This window comes from Bufo gargarizans, chromosome 1 (assembly GCF_014858855.1).
Source record: "Bufo gargarizans isolate SCDJY-AF-19 chromosome 1, ASM1485885v1, whole genome shotgun sequence".
In the NCBI taxonomy this organism is placed as follows: domain Eukaryota; kingdom Metazoa; phylum Chordata; class Amphibia; order Anura; family Bufonidae; genus Bufo; species Bufo gargarizans.
The window spans coordinates 128,946,894-128,968,956 of NC_058080.1; positions in this window are offsets into that span (position 1 = coordinate 128,946,894).

The following is a 22,063-nucleotide window of genomic DNA, read 5'->3' on the forward strand; positions in this document are numbered from 1 at the left end:
ATGGTGATTCACCATGGTAAAAGACCATGTGATGACCGGAGTGACGTCATCAAAGGTCCTTAACCGGTATTTAATGGAGCAGCTCACCCCAGGTCCTGTTCAGCGCAGAGGAGACACAAGGAGATGCCGGCTTCGCGATCAAGTGGACTAAGGTGAGTTAATAAATTTTTATTATTTTTATTTTTATTTTTTTTAACCCCTCTAGCGCTGTTTTACTATGCATTCTGTATTCAGAATGCTATTATTTTCCATTATAACCATGTTATATGGGAAAATAATAATGATCGGGTCTCCATCCCGATCGTCTCCTAGCAACCGTGCATGCAAATCGCACCGCATCCGTACTTTCTTGCGGATGCTATGCGATTTTCACGCTTCCCATTCACTTCTATGGGGCCTGCGTTGCGTGAAAATCGGACAATATAGAGCATGCTGCAATTTTCACTCAACGCACAAGTGATGCGTGAAAATCACCGCTCATGTGCACAGCCCCAAAGAAATGAATGGGTCAGGATTCAGTGCGGGTGCAATACGTTCACCGCACGCATCGCACCCGCACGGAAAACTCGCCCGTGTGAAAGGGGCCTAAGGTGGAGCGAATCAGTTAAGGATTTTGAGAACCAAATGCAAAACACATGAAAGCTGCAGCATGAAAACCCAACCTAAGAGCTCATGTACACAAACTTATTTTTCTTCCGTTTCTGTTCCTTTTTTTTTTACAGGTCCGTATGCAGAACTATTCACCTTAAAAAAACGGAAAAGACTCCGTATGTATTCCATTTCCATATGTCTGTTCCGCAAAAAAATAGAACATGTCCTATTATTGTCTGCATTACGGACAAGGATATGACTGTTCTATTAGGGGCTAGCTGTTCCATTCCGCAAAATATGGAATGCACACAGACGTCATCCATATCTTTTTTAATCCGTTTTTTGCAGACAGCAAAATACATACGGTCGTGTGCATGAGCCTAAGGGTGCCTTGACACTATGCAGAAAATCAGTTCCATTCATCTGGATTTGTTTTGGTGAGAAGCACATGGGCTTCTGCATGCCCCATTCAGATAAGCGGAGTTGATTTTCAGTCTCAGAAATTTCAGCAGCAAATGTGAAGGCATTGTTAATCACCAATAAGTGTCACTACTACATGTGCAGGGCCACATATGGTGGCACTCATGCAAATCATTTTATTTGTATGTTCAACTTAAGAAAGGACATCACATCAGCCATGGCCTCAGTAAAGGAATCCGCTCTGCTCAAAAAGAATAAGGGTGACCTATAGTTTATTAACATGTGGACTCACCTTTGTTTGCTGTAGGAGTATATCAGGAGCACATCATTGTGGTCCACTCTTCTTTACAACATTGCTTCAGGTCATTGATATCAGTGGCATTTCTTCATTCACAGAATCGCAATGGAGTTGTGGTGTGGAATGTGGTTTAGCTATTCCAACATCTTGATTTTTTTTTCTTCTTTAGCCATTGCAATTTGCTTGTAACCATTGTCCTGTCCATGACCGAAAGATTAAAGGGGTATTCCAGTGTAAAGAGAGTGTTCCCATAGGCTGCACATGCTGTAAAAAAAGAACAGATATTAGACTGATAGATAAGCTCATTATCAAGTCAAACATGTCATGGCATTATGTGCAAAATGAGATATGTTACATTACCCCCCTACATAGGACCTCTCATTCTTGACTATGGCTCACCTGTCCAGACAACAGCGGATCCTGTCCCATTCCCCCTCTTAACTTTTACCCATTGTATTTTGTACTACACTGTGGTAATTGGTTCTGTTGGATGGTATTCGGCACTATGGTATGTTGTGCATTTTCATGAGTGTACAGTATTATGTAATGATATTATAGCCAAAATGAATTCTTATTGCCTTTAAGAGGAAATCAGCTTGATCCGAAGTTCTGTTATGTGGCTGAAGAGGCCAAAATGAGTTCATGGCAAGTTTAGTTTGTATAACAGTTATGTATAACAGTTATGGTGAATATTAAAGACATTCTATTTTAAAGGTTATTGTAAAAAGATATGGGTTTATCTATGGGGAGTATACTGGCTTCTCCAGACATGTCTGTCTGAAGGGAACAATGTTTGTTTCATGGCTGAGCGATGACAAGATAAGAATTTATCTCCTTAAGACACATCTGGTGTGTGATGTCTATTCATATATTCATAAGTTTTATATATATTCATGTGTGCATTTATTTGGCTTTTTAGTATGAACATATCAATAATTCATGTATAATATGCAATATTGATATATAGTATAACCAAATATTAAGGTATACTTTATGCCGTGTGTATCTCACTAAGTGTTTATAGTCTCAGGAGGTATAGAAAGCACTAAGGTTTTCGGCTGTTGGAAGTTTCTCAGCAAAGCTAATGTTATTCCAGGCGTCGTTACTCAATAGTTTGGACAGTTAGATATACAAACCCACAGTGTGAGTGTAAGGCCCATTGTATTTCTTATCTGGCCATAAATAAGATGGTATGGGAATCATCAAATTGGTTCCACTAAGTCTGGAAAAGATTACTTCAAAGTGTCAAAGAAGTATCCCTCCTCATTGATGTTTCAAAGGTCAGGTATAATATGTAGTAAATGTCTGATGTTACAACAGTGCCATCTGGAGGCAGATGGACAATATTATATTATTTTACCATTTGTTTTATACCATGTCAAGGGTTAATATGACATCACTGTGTTATTAGCATACGAATACACCCACCTTACCTGATTGGAAATCCAGAAGGGAATGATTCTTAGATAAGGTGGGGAATAATTACTCGTGTGCAGAGCATCAAAGGGAGCTCACAAACCAAAAGAAAAACTCACAAAGGAAACTGAACACAAGAAAGATATACCAAAATAAACTTGGATCATTTTTTTGACTACTAGGAAAGTTCTGTCTACATCTGACCCAGAAACGTATACTGTACTTATTGCTCGTGATATTAATAAGATATTTTTCTCAGTATATAGCCAAAAGTCCCTATACTGTGGGAATATATAGTGTTAGGCACCTCTATAATGCTGATTATTCTCTTAGCAAAGATGCATGTTTCTAATGGAAGATCTGGCATTATTTGAAAAGAGGATTAAACCCTTTGGAAGTTATATTCCGTAGTCTGATTGCCGAGCTGGATATTTTGTTATATTAATATCATATATTTTGATTGGTCATAGGGAAACAGAGTCAAGGGTAACATTTTTTCCTACTGCATAATCTGTGTTTTATTATAGCCTGTTTGGTAAACAGAAGATACTAAGTTTCTCCTGGTATGTACATCATTGGTCTGTTTGTTAAAAGTTAGGTAAATTTAAGTTGTACTGTGCTGGTGATATAGTGGTGTGGCATTCTTTAGGTATTATTTTACATCCTTATTGTTTGTCTTTGCAATCGTATTGATTTTATATTCTTGGTTTGTATTGTATATAATAAATTACATATATATTTTTGCATAGACAATTGTCCCTTTGTCTCACTGCTTGCACAAATCAAATTAAGATACTCGATAAAAGAACTTAGAGGCGATTATGTATGCCTGAAGGATCATATAATTTTTATACATTTTTTTTATCCTCCCTTTTATATGAATATTCTTTTTATATAGAAGATACTCGACAGGTATTACTGACCCTACCAACCTGTCTTGGCCCCATCTACTTGTGTTGTCCCACCTTCTGTCAGTTTGGACCCGCCTATAATATTGGGTCCACTTTTATGTTTTTCCAGGGCCACTTTAAGTTCCCAATCCGCTCCTGCTTACCGACCTATTATTTCTGTCACCTGTTCTTACTATTTGGTTCTAAAATTTCCAATAAACAAATACAGTACAAACGGAATGTGTCATCGTTAACTTAACTTAAGTTAAAGCACTAACAGTAACTTTTGCATGCCTCTTACTGTGTATATATTGTGGGGATTTACTCCGGTAGACAGGGGTGTGGGTGCAGTATAGAGGCAAAATAATGTCCAGGTAATGAAACAAAAGAGCGTTTATTTCACACTTGCTCGAACAGAAAAACAGAACAGTCACTTGGTGTTAGCTCACACACAAAATAATAGAGAGCTTCACCTGGCTCCTTTACTGGAATCAGTCCTATCCTGGCTGATCACACAGCCACATAAAGTTTTCCCACAGGATGCTATGCACTCTGTACGCCTGTGTCGGGGTCCAGGCCTCAGCTCCACACACTGCAAAAACCACCCAGACTCACAGTGATTTTCCTTTCTCCTCCCAGCTGAGGTTGCTGACTGGTAATTTAAATCCCAGCTCCAAAACTTGGTTCTGGAACATGGGGAGTCGGCTCCCGCCCAACTCTTTACCCACTCCCAGTAAAATCTGGCCCGGATTGGCTTTGCAGCCATACTAAGTTTTAAAGGTGTCAACAGCTTCTGCTGTTAACACACAAAACCTGGCTCTTACCTCACCGAGGCCAGGCACCTCTGTAACACGTATCTGCCATCCATTACGGTACCCTGCACCTTACCACATACCCCCCTTTGTTCAACCCTGAGGGGGTGGACACACAAAAAACAGTGTACTCGGGAGAGGGCGTCCGCATTCCTCAGTAATCGGCCTGCTTTGTGCTCCACCATAAATTTGTAATTCTGTAGAGACAGAAACCACCTGGTGACTCGGCCATTCCTTTCTTTGGCCTGGCTCATCCACTTGAGAGGGGAGTGATCAGTCACCAGGCGGAAGCTTCTGCCCAACAGATAGTAACGGAGAGCCTCGAGTGCCCATTTGATGGCGAGGCACTCTCTCTCCACTATACTATACTTGATCTCGGCTGGGGTGAGTTTGCGGCTGAGAAAGACAACGGGATGCTCCTCCCTGTTAACTTCCTAAGACAGTACAGCCCCAAGGCCAACCTCAGAGGCGTCGGTCTGAACTAGGAACTCCTTCTTGAAATCAGGGGTTACCAAAACCGGGGACCCACACAAGGTCGACTTTGAGAAGGAGAAAGCCTTTCCGTCTGCTCATTCCAGCGGACCGTCCCTGACTTACGCCCCCTTTAATAACCCTGTCAGTGGCGTAGCTATAGTGGCAAAGTGGGGCACAAACATCATGTAATATCCCACAATTCCCAGGAATGATTTTACCTGCCGAGTAGTGACTGGCCGGGGCCAATTTCTGATTGCCTCAACTTTGTGTATCTGAGGTTTTATAACTCAGTGACCAATAACATATCCCAGGTACTTGGCCACCTCTAACCCTACTGCGCATTTTTTCAGATTTGCGGTTAAGCCTGCCTTCCTAAGGGAGTCCACTACAGCCTGCACCTTAGGTAAATGACTCTCCCAGTCATTACTGTGGACGAGGATATCGTCCAAGTAGGCCGGGGCCTACTGACGATGAGGCCGCACCACAATATCCATTAACCTTTGGAAAGTGGCGGGGGCTCCATGCAGACCAAAGGGTAATACCTTACACTGATACAGGCCTTGTGGTGTAACAAAAGCCGTTTTTTTCTTTGGCAGACTCCATTAAGGGTACCTGCCAGTACCCTTAGGTGAGGTCTAGCACAGAAAAATACCGGGCTTGTCCTAGTCTCTCAATCATCTCATCCACACTGGGCATAGGGTACGCGTCAAATTTGGAGACTTCATTTAGTCTGCGGAAGTCATTACAGAAGCGTAGGGTCCTGTCCGGCTTGGGCACAAAGACTATTGGACTAGCCCACTCGCTTTTCGACTCCTCGATGACATATAATTGTAACATCCGTTGCACCTCTTCCGAAATGGCTTGTCGGCTAATCGGACACTGACCCAAGGTTCCGTGACAATGTCATGGCGGATGACAGAGGTGCGTCCCGGGATGTCCAAGAACACATCCATATTCCTGCTAACGAACTCCTTGACCTCTTGAGCCTGTTTTTGAGGACAGATTGTTAGCAACCTTTATCATGGCAAAAGCTTCCCCCGGGTTAGACCGGGGAACTGGACACTCTAACCCTAAAAACCCCGGCCAAGGACGGCCATCCGGACTGGTCTCCCTATCTCGCCAGGGCTTTAACAAATTCACATGGTACACCTGCTCCGGCTTCCTCCGTCCGAGCTGGTGTACCTTGTAAGTCACCGTTCCCATTTTCTCAAGTATTTCTTATGGACCCTGCCACCTAGCCAAGAATTTACTGTCGACTGTAGGGACCAATACCAGAACTCGGTCTCCAGGGTTAAAGTTCCGCACCCGAGCCTGGCGATTATATACCCCCCCTTGGGCTCGCTGGGCGGCTTCCATATGTTCCCTTACTAGTGGCAGCACTGTCTCCATCCGTTCCTGCATCTGGGTGACATACTCAATCAGGCTTTTATAGTTGGATAGGATTGTTGTCCCCACGCCTCTTTGGCTATGTCCAGCAGACCTTGCAGATGCCGACCATACAACAGTTCGAAGGGTGAGAACCCCGTTGACGCCTGGGGCACTTCTCGCACCGCAAGCATAAGATAGGGAAACAGAAGATCCCAATCCTTCCCATCCTTAGGTACCACTCGTTTTAACATATTTTTTTAGAGTTTGATTGAACCTTTCTACGAGGCCATCTGTCTGCGGGTGGTACACGGACGTCCGCAACTGTTTTATGCTGAACAATTTTCATAGCTCCCTCATGACCTTGGACATGAACGGGGTCCCATGGTCAGTCAACACCTCTTTAGGGAGCCCCACTCGGGAGAACATCTCCATGAACTGGATGTCACGCACGGCATCCGCTCGTGTGAAACAGCCCTTACGGTACCCTGCACCTTACCACTACATATATATATATATATATATATATAAATCCAGAAAAAGGACGGCACTCCGGTCTTGAAGAAGTAAAATTCGTTTTTAATCAACCTTGCGGTACAACGTTTCGGCTCCAATACTGAGCCTTTCTCAAGCACCAGTATTGGAGCCGAAACGTTGTACCGCAAGGTTGATTAAAAACTAATTTTACTTCTTCAAGACCGGAGTGCCGTCCTTTTTCTGGATTCATTGATTGGGGTAAGAGGTCGATTCCCCTGGAACGTGCACCCATTTTTTCCATTTTTGCAGTCAGTGCCGCCTTTTTTCGTATTTTTATATATATATATATATATATATATATATATATTTCAAACAACAACAGCCAGTTCAGTATCAACACTCATCAATGATAGAGTAATTTTATCATTGTGTCCAGCTGTATTGCTGAGAATCCTTTTCACATCGCCATGTAATGTATTTGCTAACAAATGGCAAATTGCTTACAAATTAACAAATACACCATATCAGGGAGAGACTACACACGCTACTTTAAGAATAGTAAAATAAAGAAGTAAATTTATTAAGGGAATAGGGATAATTGGTAGTGTTGATCGAGCACCAAAGTGCTCGGTTGCTCGAGTAGAACACCTCAGGATGCTCGGGTGCATTACCGAGCACCCGAGCACAATAGTAGTCAATGGGAGTACCCAAGCATTAATCCAGGTACCCCCTGCTCTGAAGAGGGTAGGGTGTCTGGTTCACATGAAAAGGTCAGAAATTGATGGAAACACCACTGAAATGGTTCGGGAACAGCATGTGTAGGATGTCTGGAGGCATCTTGGACTCCCAGGTCGCTGCTGGGAACAATGTTGTCCGAGTAGTAGGCCAAATTTACAGACTGATAATAATACGCACAAAACCGAAGAGAAAATTGATTTGAGAGGAAAACTTGTTAGGAAACATTCTTTTCTGTTTATTTACTTGCATATAAAGTGAAAGTGCTGCCAAAAATTACAAGAAGAGGCACTCTGGTACAACCTGTATATCAGATAAAGGAGGGTCGTTTCGCGGCAAACTTTGCTCGTTCACTGTTCGCCGAACAGGCGGATATATAGCGATTTCCGCCAGCACCAAATTCTTTGCATTGTGCAGAACTTTGACCCATGACACATCCATCAGGTGGGACAGGACAGCCAATTGAGACATTTCAGCACATGGACGCACCCCCTACCCTATAAATAAACCTGACCTGGCCGACATTTTACATTCTGTTTTTTTGCCAGTGTAGGGAGAGGTTGCTGTGTGGAGCAGGGACAGACTGTTAGACAGTATAGAGACACCAAACGCTAGCTAATAGGGCAGGGATGCCCAACCTGAGGCTCTCCAGCTATTGCAAAACTACATCTCCCAGCATGCCCACACTGCCTATAGCTATCAGTCTACAGCAAAGCATGGTGGGAGTTGTAGTTTTACAATAGCTGGAGAGCCACAGGTTGGTCATCCCTGTAATAGGGCAACAAAAGTCCTTTTAACCCGTTAAGGACATCTGCACAGATGTCAGCCGTTTATACCAGAGTGTCAGCAATGTGGTGACACTCTGGTATAACCACTGGCCACCAACAAATTTTCAAGAGGAGGCGGGCGGGGGATTCGCGATCCCGCTTGCCGCACCGCCCGCCTGCCGGACCGCCCCCACCGCCCACAATCCCCCCTGCACCAACCGCCGACATAAAATCATGCAGAGGTGCAGGGGGGGGGTGCAAAATCATTATTTTAGGCACACTAAAGTTTCTGATCCCCGCGGTTAGGGAACGCTGGGATCAGAAACTGCAGAAAGCGCAGCAAACCGCAGGTGTGAATTGACCTGCGGTTTGCGGCGATCGCCGATACCGGGGGTCACATGACCCCCCCTGGCGTTGTGACAGGATTCCGGCTGAATGATTTCAGCCGGCATCCTGTTCTGATTAACCCCCGGAGCGTGGCAATAGCGATTTAAACTTAGGACGTACCGGTACGCCCTGAGTCCTTAAGGACTCGGGAAATAGGGCGTACCGGAAGTTAACGGAAACTAACGGGAGGTAACGGAAATTAACCGAAGATAACGGAAAGTAACAGGAGGTAACGGAAACTAACGGGAAGTAACGGAAACTAACAGGAAGTAACGGGAGGTAACGGAAACTAACGGGAGGTAACGGAAACTAACGGGAAGTAACGGAAACTAACGGGAGGTAACGGAAACGAACTGGAGGTAACGGAAAGTAACGGGAGGTAACGGAAGGTAACGAATATTAACGGAAGGTAACGGAAACTAACGGGAGGTAACGGGATATAACGGAAGATAACGGAAACTAACGGAAGATAACGGAAACTAACGGAAGTTGACGGAATCTAACGGAGGTAACGGAAATTAACGGGAAGTAACGGAAATTAACGGAAGATAACGGAAACTAACGGGAGGTAACGGAAACTAATGGGAGGTAACGGGAACTAACGGGAGGTAACGGAAACTAACGGGAGGTAACGGAAACCAACGAAGGTAGCAAAAATTAGCGGAAGGTAACGGAAAGTAACGGGAGGTAACGGAAACTAACGGGAGGTAACGGAAGGCAATGGAAATTAACGGAAGATAATGGAAACTAACGGGAGGTAACGGAAACTAACGGGAAGTAACAGAAACTAATGGGAGGTAACGGGATATAATGGAAGATAACGGAAACTAAAGGAGGTAACGGAAGATAACGGAGGTAAAGGAAGATAACGGGAACTAACGGGAGGTAACGGAAACTAACGGGAGGTAACGGGATATAACGGAAACTAACGGAAGATAACGGAAACTAACGGGAAGTAACGGAAACTAACGGGAGGTAACGGGATATAACGGGAGATAACGGAAGATAACGGAAACTAACGGAGGTAAAGGAAGATAACGGAGGTAATGGAAGATAACGGAAAGTAACGGGAGGTAACGGAAACTAAAAGGAGGTAACATGAACTAACGGGAGGTAACGGAAACTAACGGGAAGTAACGGAAAGTAACGGGAGGTAACGGAAAGTAACGGGAGATAACGGAAACTAACGGTAGGTAACGGAAACTAACGGGAGGTAACGGGATATAACGGAAACTAACGGAAGCTAACGGAAACTAACTAGAAGTAACGGGAGGTAACGGGATATATAACGGGAGATAACGGAAGATAGCGGAAACTAACGGAGGTAACGGAAGATAACGGATAGTAACGGAAACTAACGGGAGGTAACGGGATATAACGGGAGATAACGGAAGATAACGGGAAATAACGGAAACTAACAGGAGGTAACGGGATATGACGGGATATATAACGGAAGATAGCGGAAACTAACTGAGGTAATGGAAGATAATGGAGGTAAAGGAAGATAACGCAAACTAACGGGAGGTAACGCAAACTAACGGAAGATAAAGGAAAGTAACGGGAAGTAACGGAAACTAACGGGAGGTAACGGGATATAACGGGAGATAACGGAAACTAACGGAGGTAACGGAAGATAACGGAGGTAAAGGAAGATAACGGAAAGTAACGGGAGGTAACGGAAAGTAACGGAAGATAACGGAAACCAACGGGAGGTAACGGAAACTAACAGGAGGTAACGGGATATAACGGAAACTAACGGGAAGTAACGGAAACCAAGGGGAGGTAACGGAAATTAACGGAAGATAACGGTAACTAACGGGAAGTAACGAAAAGTAACGGGAAGTAACGGAAAGTAACGGAAACTAACGGAGGTAACGGAAGAAAACGGAGGTAAAAGTAGATAACGGAAACTAATGGGAGGTAACGGAAACTAACGGGAGGTAACGGGAAATAATGGAAACTAACTGAAGATAGCGGAAACTAACGGGAAGTAACGGGAGATAACGGAAACTAACGGAGGTAACAGAAGATAACGGAGGTAAAGGAAGATAACGGAAAGTAACGGGAGGTAACGGAAATTAACGGAAGATAACAGAAACTAACGGGAGGTAACGGAAACTAACGGAAGATAACAGAAACTAACGGGAAGTAACGGAAACTAACGGGAGGTAACGGGATATAACGGGAGATAACGGAAGATAACGAAAACTAACGGTAGGTAGCGGAAACTAACGGGAGGTAACGGAAAATAACGGGAGGTAAAGGAATATAACGGAAACTAACGAAGCTAACGGAAACTAACGGGAAGTAACGGAAACTAACGGGAGGTAACGGGATATAACGGGAGTTCACGGAAGATAACGGAAACTAACGAAGGTAACTGAAGATAACGAAGGTAAAGGAAGATAACGGCAAGTAATGGAAGATAACGGAAACTAACGGAAGGTAACGGAAACTAACGGGAGGTAACGGGATATAACGGAAACTAACGGAAGATAACAGAAACTAACGGGAAGTAACGGAAACTAACGGGAGGTAACGGGATATAACGGGAGATAACGGAAGATAACAAAAACTAACGGTAGGTAACGGAAACTAACGGAAGGTAACGGAAACTAACGGGAGGTAACGGGATATAACGGAAACTAACGGAAGCTAACGGAAACTAACGGGAAGTAACGGAAACTAACGGGAGGTAACGGGTTATAACGGGAGTTCACAGAAGATAACGGAAACTAACGAAGGTAACTGAAGATAACGGAGGTAAAGGAAGATAATGGAAAGTAACGGGAGGTAACGGAAAGTAACGGAAGATAAGGGAAACCAACGAGAGGTAACGGAAACTAACGGGAGGTAACGGGATATAACGGAAACTAACGGGAAGTAACGGAAACCAACGGGAGGTAACGGAATTTAACGGAAGATAACGGTAACTAACGGGAGGTAACGGAAACTAACGGGAAGTAACGGAAAGTAACGGAAACTAACAGAGGTAACGGAAGATAACGGAGGTAAAGGAAGATAACGGAAACTAATGGGAGGTAACGGAAACTAACGGGAGGTAACGGGACATAACGGAAACTAACGGAAGATAGCGGAAACTAACGGAAAGTAACGGGAGATAACGGAAACTAACGGAGGTAAAGGAAGATAACGGAAATTAACGGGAGGTAACGGAAAGTAACGGGAGATAACGGAAACTAACGGGAGGTAACGGAAACTAACGGGAGGTAATGGCATATAACGGAAACTAACAGAAGATAACAGAAACTAACGGGAAGTAACGGAAACTAACAGGAGATAACGGGAGATAACGAAAACTAACGGGAAGTAACGGAAACTAACGGGAGGTAACGGGAGATAACGGAAGATAATGGAAACTAATGGAGGTAAAGGAAGATAACGTAGGTAAAGGAAGATAACAGAAAGTAACGGGAGGTAACGGAAACTAACTTAAGGTAACGGGAACTAACGGGAGGTAACGGAAACTAACTGGAAGTAACGGAAACCAACGGGAGGTAACGGAAATTAACGGAAGATAACGGAAACTAACGGGAGGTAACGGAAACTAACGGGAAGTAACGGAAAGTAACTGGAGGTAATGGAAACTAACGGGAGGTAATGGGTTATAACGGAAGCTAACAGAGGGAATGGGATATAACGGGATATAACGGAAGATAGCGGAAACTAACTGAGGTAACGGAAGATAACGGAGGTAAAGGAAGATAACGGAAAATAACGGGAGGTAACGGAAACTAACGGAAGAAAACGGAAAACTAACGGGAAGTAACGGAAACTAACGGGAGGTAACAGGATATAACGGGAGATAACGGAAGATAACGGAAACTAACGGAGGTAACGGAAGATAACGGAGGTAAAGGAAGATAACTGAAAGTAACGGGAGGTAACGGAAAGTAACGGGAGGAAACGGGAACTAACGGGAGGTAACGGGATATAATGGAAGCTAACGGAAGCTAACGGAAACTAACGGGAAGTAACAGAAACTAACAGGAGGTAACGGGAACGAACGGGAGGTAACGGAAACTAACGGGAAGTAACGGAAACCAATGGGAGGTAACGGAAATTAACGGAAACTAACGGGAGGTAACGGGATATAGCGGAAACTAACGGGAGGTAACGGAATATAACGGGAAGTAATGGAAAGTAACGGGACGTAACGGAAAGTAACGGGAGGTAACGGAAAGTAACGGGAGATAGCGGAAACTAACGGAGGTAACGGAAGATAACTGAGGTAAAGGAAGATAACGGAAAGTAACGGGAGGTAACGGGAACTAACGTGAGGCAACGGAAACTAACGGGAGGTAACGGGAGATAACGGAAGATAACGGAAATTAACGGAGGTAACGGAAGATAACGGAGGTAAAGGAAGATAACGGAAAGTAATGGGAGGTAACGGAAAGTAACGGGAGATAACGGGAGGTAACGGAAACTAACTGGAGGTAACGGGAACTAACGGGAGGTAACGGAAACTAACGGGAAGTAACGGAAAGTAACGGGAGATAACGGAAACTAACGGGAGGTAACGAAAACTAACGGGAGGTAACGGGATATAACGGAAACTAACGGAAGCTAACGGAAACTAACGGGAAGTAACGGAAACTAACGGGAGGTGACGTGATATAACGGGAGAAAACGGAAGATAACAGGAAATAACGGAAACTAACGGGAGATAACGGGAGATAACGGAAGATAATGGAAACTAACGGAGGTAACGGAAGATAACGGAGGTAAAGGAAGATAACGGAAAGTAACGGGAGGTAACGGAAAGTAAGGGAAGATAACGGAAACCAATGGGAGGTAACGGAAACTAACGGGAGGTAACGGGATAAAACGGAAACTAACGGGAGGTAATGGAAAATAACGGGAAGTAACGGAATGTAACGGGAGGTAACGGAAAGTAACGGGAGTTAACGGAAACTAACGGGAGGTAACGGAGACTAATGGGAAGTAACGGAAACTAACGGGTGGTAACGGGATATAAAAGAAGATAACGGAAACTAACGGGAAGTAACGTAAACTAACGGGAGGTAACGGAAACTAACTGGAAGTAACAAAAAGTAACGGGAGGTAACGGAAAGTAACGGAAGATAACGGAAACTAACGGAAGTTAACGGAAACTAATGGAGGTAACAGGAAGTAACAGAAACTAACAGGAGGTAACGGAAACTAACGGTAAGTAACGGAAAGTAACTAACGGGAGGTAACGGGAATTAACAGGAGGTAACGGAAACTAACGGGAGGTAACGGAAACTAACGGGAGGTAGCGGAAAGTAACGGAAAGTAACGGTAGGGAACGGAAAGTAACGGGAGATGACGGAAACTAACGGGAGGTAACGGAAACTAACGGAAGGTAACGGAAACTAACGGAAGATAACGGAAACTAACGGAGGTAATGGAAGGTAACGAATATTAACGGAAGGTAACGGAAACTAACCGGAGGTAACGGGATATAACGGAAGATAACGGAAACTAACGTAAGTTAATGGAAACTAACAGAGGTAACGGAAGGTAACGGAAATTAACGGGAAGTAACGGAAATTAACGGAAGATAACGGAAACTAACAGGAGGTAACGGAAACTAAAGGGAGGTAACGGGAGGTAACGGAAACTAACGGGAAGTAACAGAAAGTAACGGGAGGTATCGGAAACTAACGGAAGATAACGGAAGTTAACAGAAACTAACGGAGGTAACGGGAAGTAACGGAAACTAACAGGAGGTAACGGAAATTAACGGGAGGTAATGGAAACTAACGGGAAGTAACGGAAAGTAACTAACAGGAGGTAACGGGAATTAACGGGAGGTAATGGAAACTAACGGGAAGTAACCGAAACTAACGGGAGGTAACGTAAACTAACGGAAAGTAACGGGAGGTAACGGAAAGTAACGGGAGATAACAGAAACTAACGGGAGCTAACGGAAACTAACGGAAGGTAATGGAAACTAACGGAGGTAACGTAAGGTAACGAATATTAACGGAAGGTAACGGAAACTAACGGGAGGTAACGGGATATAACGGAAGATAACGTAAACTAACGGAAGTTAACGGAAACTAACGGAGGTAACAAAAAGCAGACTGCAAATATATCTGGAGTGAGTTATCCACCATGCACAGTCACATCTTGCGCTCTCAGGACTCCGGCACATGGCTCCGCAGTGTGGGCTTTTTTTAACGTGTCAGCTGCTGATAATAGTGTTGCCATCTGAAGCCTGTGTTGTCAACGCATAAGTCGCGGTAAGCCCAATACTCACCTAGGGACGACTGCCTTAAGAAGGCACCTGGCCTCCCATCACCGCGTCCAGTGGGAGCAACGCTGTTAGAACCCGCAAAGCCACACTCCCGGCGCTCCACTTCCTGCCTCTTCTTCTTCTCATCTCTCCTCCCATTTGTCCTCCACTCGACCTTCCACCGTGCCGTCGTCGTGTTCATCTGGGAAAAGGCAGGCTTCTGTGGCCCAAGTGTTCGAACGTAAAAAGTTGATGACGCCGGATAACCCTCTTGCCCAACGGCTGATCGCTGGCTTGTTGGAACTGCTAGCCCGCCAACTACTGTCATATAAACTAGTGGGCTCAGAGGCCTTTAGAAAATTTGTTGATATTGGCACACCGCAATGGAAGGTCCCGGAAGGAAATATTTCTCCCAGAAGAGCATCCCAGCGCTATATGGCCATGTTCAGCGGCAAATGATTGTATCTGTGGCACACATTGTCGGTGCCAGGATACATCTGACTACAGACACATGGTCTAGAAAACACGGGCACGGAAAGTACATAACTTTTACTGCGCACTAGGGGAACCTTCTGACGGCTGTCAAGCATGCAAACAGTGGCACCCGTGTGGATTTGGTGTTACTGCCACGGATTGCATGCAGGCCTGCCTCTTCTTCTTCTCCTCCTACTCCATCCGCTGTCTTCTCCTCAGCTGACTCCTCCTTCTCCACTGGTACCGCCTCTTCCGCTGCACCCCGCAAGCTCCCCAGGACCTATTCGATGTGCTAGGTGAGACGTTGCTATAATGTGCTGTGGCTGTTGTGCCTGGAAGCCAAGAGCCACACCGGTCATGCATTCCTTTCAGCTCTGCGGTCACAGGCCGATCAGTGGCTAACCCCGCTCAATTTGACAGTTGGTAATGTGGTGTGCGACAACGGTGCCAATCTGCTGAGCGTGCTGAAACAGGGCAAAATGAAACACGTGCCGTGCATGGCACACGTCCTGAACTTAGTCGTGCAGCGATTCTTTGCCAAATATCCCAGGGTCTAGAACATCTTGCGGCAGACCAGGAAAATCTCTGGCCATTTTAGAAAATCTTACACGGCCATGGCTCGCCTTGCTGACATTTAGCAGCGACACCACCTGCCCGTCAGACGTCTGATTTGTGACTTCCCCGATGCGATGGAACTCCACCTTGTATATGCTTGATAGGCTGCTCCAGCAGAAATGTGCAGTTAACGACTACCTGTACGAATTCTGCAGCAAGACAGGTTCTGGGAGCTTGGTTTTTTTTTACCGCGCCAAAGGCTGCTCATGCACGTCGCATGCAGACTTCTGCAGCCATTTTATGAGATCACCAAACTGGTCAGTCGCAGCCAGGGCGCCATCAGTGACATCGTACCTTACGCCTTCTTTCTGGAGCGTGCATTGCATCATGTCATTGATCAAGCCGTCAAGGAGCAGGAGCTGGAAGATGAGGAAGTCGCAATGCTGAATGAATTCCCAGGGGGGCTACTCCATCTGAGACAAGTCAGCAGGATTCTGAAGAGGAGTCAGAGGAGGATGGTGGCTGGGGGGAGGAGGAGGAGCAAAAAGAGCAGGCTTTAAACTTTTCGGGGATCCCTGATGTTGTCTGTGGCTGGGGGGAGGAGACCAAGGACGACATTCTCCTGGGCGATGAGCAGGAGCAAGGGCGCTCCACTGCTTCCAATTTAGTGCAAATGGGGGCCTTCATGCTCCAGTGTTTGAAGAGGGACCCCCGTATAAAAAGCATAAAGGGAAAGGACCAGTATTGGGTGGCAATGTACTTAGACCCTTGGTACAAACACAAAATGGCGGACATGTTACCAGCATCACAGAGGGCTGGCATAATGCAGCATTTCCAGGCCTTGCTGCGAGAGATGCTGCATTCTGCTGTTGCGAGCGCTGGCAGAGGAATTTCCACTCACAGCGAAACAGGCGTGGGTACCAATCCTACTGCGCCTTCAAGAAGAGGGCGGTTTGAAGATATAAATACAGAATAATGTCGCACTCGAATGAGGTGGGAATCCAAACAGAGGTGCTCCCACTATCAGACGACACCCAGTCTGAGAGTATGAAGTGAATAAATAAAATTGAAGTGGGGCACACTCTATTAAGTAAAGGGATCTTTAATGGTCTATACAATAATACAGTGAGTTGGTAATACAATGATGGATAAAAGAGAAAATAATAACCTTATAAGACTAAAATCAGATTGTATTAGATTATAATGAATAAGACATAAATTCCATTAAATATACTAAAATAATTCATATAATAATCAATAAATATACGGTGTAGATTGTATGTTGGTATAGATATCTTGCACTGATATTTATAAATACATCCGAGGAAAAGGAATCTTGATTAAAACCAGTCTTTTGTGACTCAATTGGTAGCTGAGTAAAGTCTCTCCTGATGTGGATAGTTTGTATGCAATAAGTTAATAAAGTTGCAACATTATGGCGATGCACTTATGTGTGTTTGATCGAGTTCAAAGCATATAGCTTTCGGTAGTTCAAATTGCAGCGTATAGCTACAAAGACATACAGCGGCGTCCCGCTGTGTTTGAAAAGAGCGATCGCTTGTGTAGAATCAATGCAACCTTACCCGGAGGTCTTTATACCTGACGATGAGTCCTCGACTCGGTACCGTCGGCTTGTGATGTCCCGGTCTCAAGGGCTTGTTACTGAGTCGGCATCAGTCAGGTTGTATTCCACGTGGTCTTTGGCGTCTCCAATGACGCAGTAAGTTGGCTCTTCTTGTAACGATGTCCAGACCTTTACCGGGGTTGCAGTGTCCTTGCTGTCCTTTAAGGGGGATTCACACCAGACGCGTTTCGGGGCTTTAGACTATTGGCCCCTTCCTCAGTGGTTTGAAGATATGTTGATCACTTCAGATATGAGATCATTCTTGCAGCAAACCCATCGACAGCCAACCTCTGAATCCAGTCTCAGGGAACGCCTAGACAGACAGGTGTCCGACTACATCGGGTTAATGGCTGATGTGGATGCTCTGAGAAGTGAGGAAACCATGGACTACTGGGTGTGCAGGCTTGACCTGTGGCCAGAGCTGGCACAATTTGCCATGGAACTCTTGGCTTGCCCCTGAGCGCAGGCACCTAGCTCACGACAGTGTGGACTACCTCACATTTCTAAAAATGAATGAGGCATGGATCTTGGAGGAATTCAACACCTGTGATGACCACGTGTAATTGAATTTCCTCATGCCAGCCCAAACATATCTGCCACCACCCAGAACAAAAAATGGTCCTTGTCTTATGTATATACAGCGGCATTAAAGGCCTTTTCTGTCAGGTAAATGCCTACTTTTGGTCTTCTAATCCAGTGGCCTACAGTAAAATTGTTATCTAGTGACCGCCTAATGTACCTCCAGACACATAATCACTAGTTCTTTTCTGTCAGGTGAAGGCCTAATTTTTGGGGCCCGTACTGGCCTACAGTAAAAAAATGTAGCCAGTGACCGCCTAATGTACCTCCAGCCACATAATCACAAGTTCCTTTCTGTCAAGTGAATGCCACCTAATTTTTGGGGCTGTATTGTCCTAGAGTAAAATTGTTATTCAGTGACCACCTAATATACCTCCAGCCACATAATCACTTGTTCTTTTCTGTCAGGTCAAGGCCTAATATTTGGGGCCTGTACTCCACTGGCCTACAGTAAAATTATTAGCCAGTGACTGCCTAATGTACCTTCAGCCACATCATCACAAGTTATTTTCTGTCAAGTGAATGCCGCCTAATTTTTTGGGCCTGTATTGGCCTACAGTAAAATTGTTATTCAGTGACCGCCTAATGTACCTCCAGCCACATAATCACTTGTTCTTTTCTGTCAGGTGAATGCCAAATTTTTGGGGCCTGTACTCCACTGGCCTACAGTAAAATTGTTATTCAGTGATCGCCTAATGTACCTCCAGCCACATAATTACTTGTTCTTTTCTGTCAGGTCAATGCCTAATATTTGGGGCCTGTACTCCACTGGCCTACAGTAAAATTGCTATTCAGTGACCGCCTAATGTACCTCCAGCCACATAATCACTTTTTCTTTTCTGTCAGGTGAATGCCTAGCTTTTGGGGCCTGTACTCCGGTGGCCTAAAATAAGATTTGTCTAGGCTCCAGCAAGGCATATTTTTGAGAGTTTTCCATTAAGACGCATAAAAAAGGCCCCTGAATAAAATACATATTTTTTGTTGGAATTTTTGACATTGATCCCCCTCTGGTATGTCACTGTCTATGTTATGGGACTATTTGTGCACTTCTCATAGGTGTGTGTAGCCTATTGCATTAGGGTGTGCACCCTAAAGCACAAACACATGCCGTGCTCTCGCCCGTGTATGTATACATATATATACATTATATACACACATACTGTTATATTGCCCCTGTACATTATACAGGGGTAATATAACTGAGGAGGGCTATCAGGGGACATTATACAGTGGACAACTAAGGAGGGGTAGCACTGTGGGACAAGGTACATACTTTTTTTATAATGCGTTATGGGTCCCAGACCGGAGCAACTGGGCACCAAGTGTAGCTGGCCAGCTAAGACCTGTCCTAGGTTGCTAGTATAGCCTTACATGTGTATACTGCTAAACCTTAATACAGTTCATATGTTTATGTGTTAAAGACAAAAGCAGAGTTATTTACTGTGACATTATGTTTTGGATGTCATATAACTGTTATATTTTTTGTCACGGTAGGTAGGTAAGCAGGGAAATAACCAAACACGGGAAAACAAACAGAACAAACGACTAGGCCCAAAAGCTAGAGAGAAAAGGGTCACCTCCTAGCGATCCCTAAAAGCTTTCCCTAAACTGCTGTGCCCATGTGCATACCCTTAGGCTGGATATGCACATGCCATTGTGCCTAAAACCTAAACACCCTGGGCAAACCCTAAGCAGCAGGGAAAAGGGAAGAGGCAACCTGCTTCTTCAAATTAGGAAGAAGCAAGTGTCTCCCTAGAGGCCTGGAAAAACACACAAAGGGAAATGAAGGAGAGGACTTATCTTGAGCAGAGCTGGAGCAGACGATCCACCACAAATCAAGAGCTCCCAGGAAAGAACTATAAACCGCACAGGCCACTGGGGGAAGGAGGGGTAAATAGCCTCACTAACAATGAAATCCAGTACACCTGAGGGAAGATGGATCCAGCTCAAACCCAAATCAAAAGAAACAAATAAGTCAGACATGTGCAGCCAGTCTGATAGATCTCCGCACATTCACAGGGCAAGGCGTGACAATTTTGTGTTCACAGAAGCAGAAAAAGATTATATGCCTTTAAGATTCATTTTGTAATGAAAAATAAGCTCAGTGACACAGCAGAAACAGCAGAAAGCATAGTGTTAATCTATTATTGCTGGTCAAAAGTCTAGACCAATCACAGCCAGCTTCTCATACAGCAAGAGTTTTCACCAATCACAGCCAGTCTCACAGACAGCCTGTCTGGGAATTCCCCTAGCAGGAGCTGCTGGAATCATTACTCACCAGAGAGAGGATCTGAACAGACACACAGTTTCAGTCAGAGTCCAGTTTTATGGGAACAAGAGGCCAAAAAAGGTATTTAAAATAATGATATAATGTTCCTACTGTTAATATTGTGATTAGAACTGTATACTGAACCAGTTATATATGTGTTTACTTACAGTTCCACCAATTGCAACCATACAATTGCAAATTCAAATTGCAACCATACAAGTCAATTGCAAATACAAATTGCAAGCATACAAACCAGATTCCATACAAATTGCATACAAACTGTGAACTGCTCATACCAGATCATAAGCAATTGCATACTGCAAACCAAGTTAAGCAAGCAGATCTATTAGTTAGACCTCAGATATACCTCTCAGAGAGATCTTAAAGTGATTAAATAAATTAAAGTGAGAGTACAGATACTCTAGGGAGAAATATATCCACCATTTTATGTTGAATGACAAGATTGAACAGTTGAACCACCATCTTAATTATATCGCCATTTTGTGATATCTTTTCAACATGTGTTATGTACAAAGTATATGGATTATCTTCTGCGGAGGCGGCAGTGTTATATGAAGAAAAGTTTAAGTTAATAAAGAAGTTATTTCAAGCATTTGGTGTGCTCTTTAAACCTACTAATTCCATAGAACGGCGCTAGAGGAATTACAGAGTAATAGACAGTCTGGTTAACTAAAAGTCAGAGATACCAAAATTCTTCTAATGCCACAGCGCAAAAGGCACTTCATAGTGCTGCGCCTGCCACACCAAGTTCCCTTCCAAAACTATCATGTGCGCCGCAACCGTCCTCACCTCACTAGCAGGCGTGCGGGGCAAGCAGCGTAACGTCAGCTCCCTGCCTGACAGAGCAGAGAGTAAGTAAAGATCCTGCTGGTAGTAGAACTCAAGCTGTGCAGGGAAAACGGCTCATTATTTTTATTAAAGACTAATTGAAAAAATGATTTTTAGCTCAAAATGAGCACAATACAATAATACAAAAAAATACTTCCAAAAGTGTACACAGCCATTAACCTGTAAATATGGGATATGACTGATACTATGACTATAACTGTAGCGATGCATGATACATAGTTGCCAACCGTCCTAAAATTTGACTGGACTGTCCCTGAAGTCCTGGCAAATTAGGCTGACCCAGGCCATAAATGGATGGGTAAGTATGGTGATATGACAGGTGCTATAGCTGTATATACATGAGAATTGTCAGTAAACATGATATGACTGGTACTAGAAGAAATGTATACAGTATGACCATTTCTGCCATTACAGACTATTTATTAAAGGCCTGACTGCTGCTAGTGGACTTTCCAGCCTGCCCCTGCTGTATCCAGCCCACCACTGTTTTATTCTATGCCTTGCAGGGGATGCCAGGCAACCCAGCGCTCAGTGATATCCTCCCTTCTACTTATCTTTCTCATGCAGGTCCCTAGAATGTACTGAATGGAAGGACACCTATTCCCCAAGTGCAGCGGGCTCCTCCTGCTCAAACAATATTTGATTTTTCTGCCCCTTTGCTGCCATTTGAATTAGCAAGCAGTTGGAGGATGAAGCAGCTGCCAAAGAGGATCTCTAGTCCTCCAGAAGTAGGAGGAGGGAAGGAGAAGATGGCAGTACCAGAAGGATAGGACAGAGCAAGAGTGAAAAATGGAGAGATAGCAAACCCCTGGC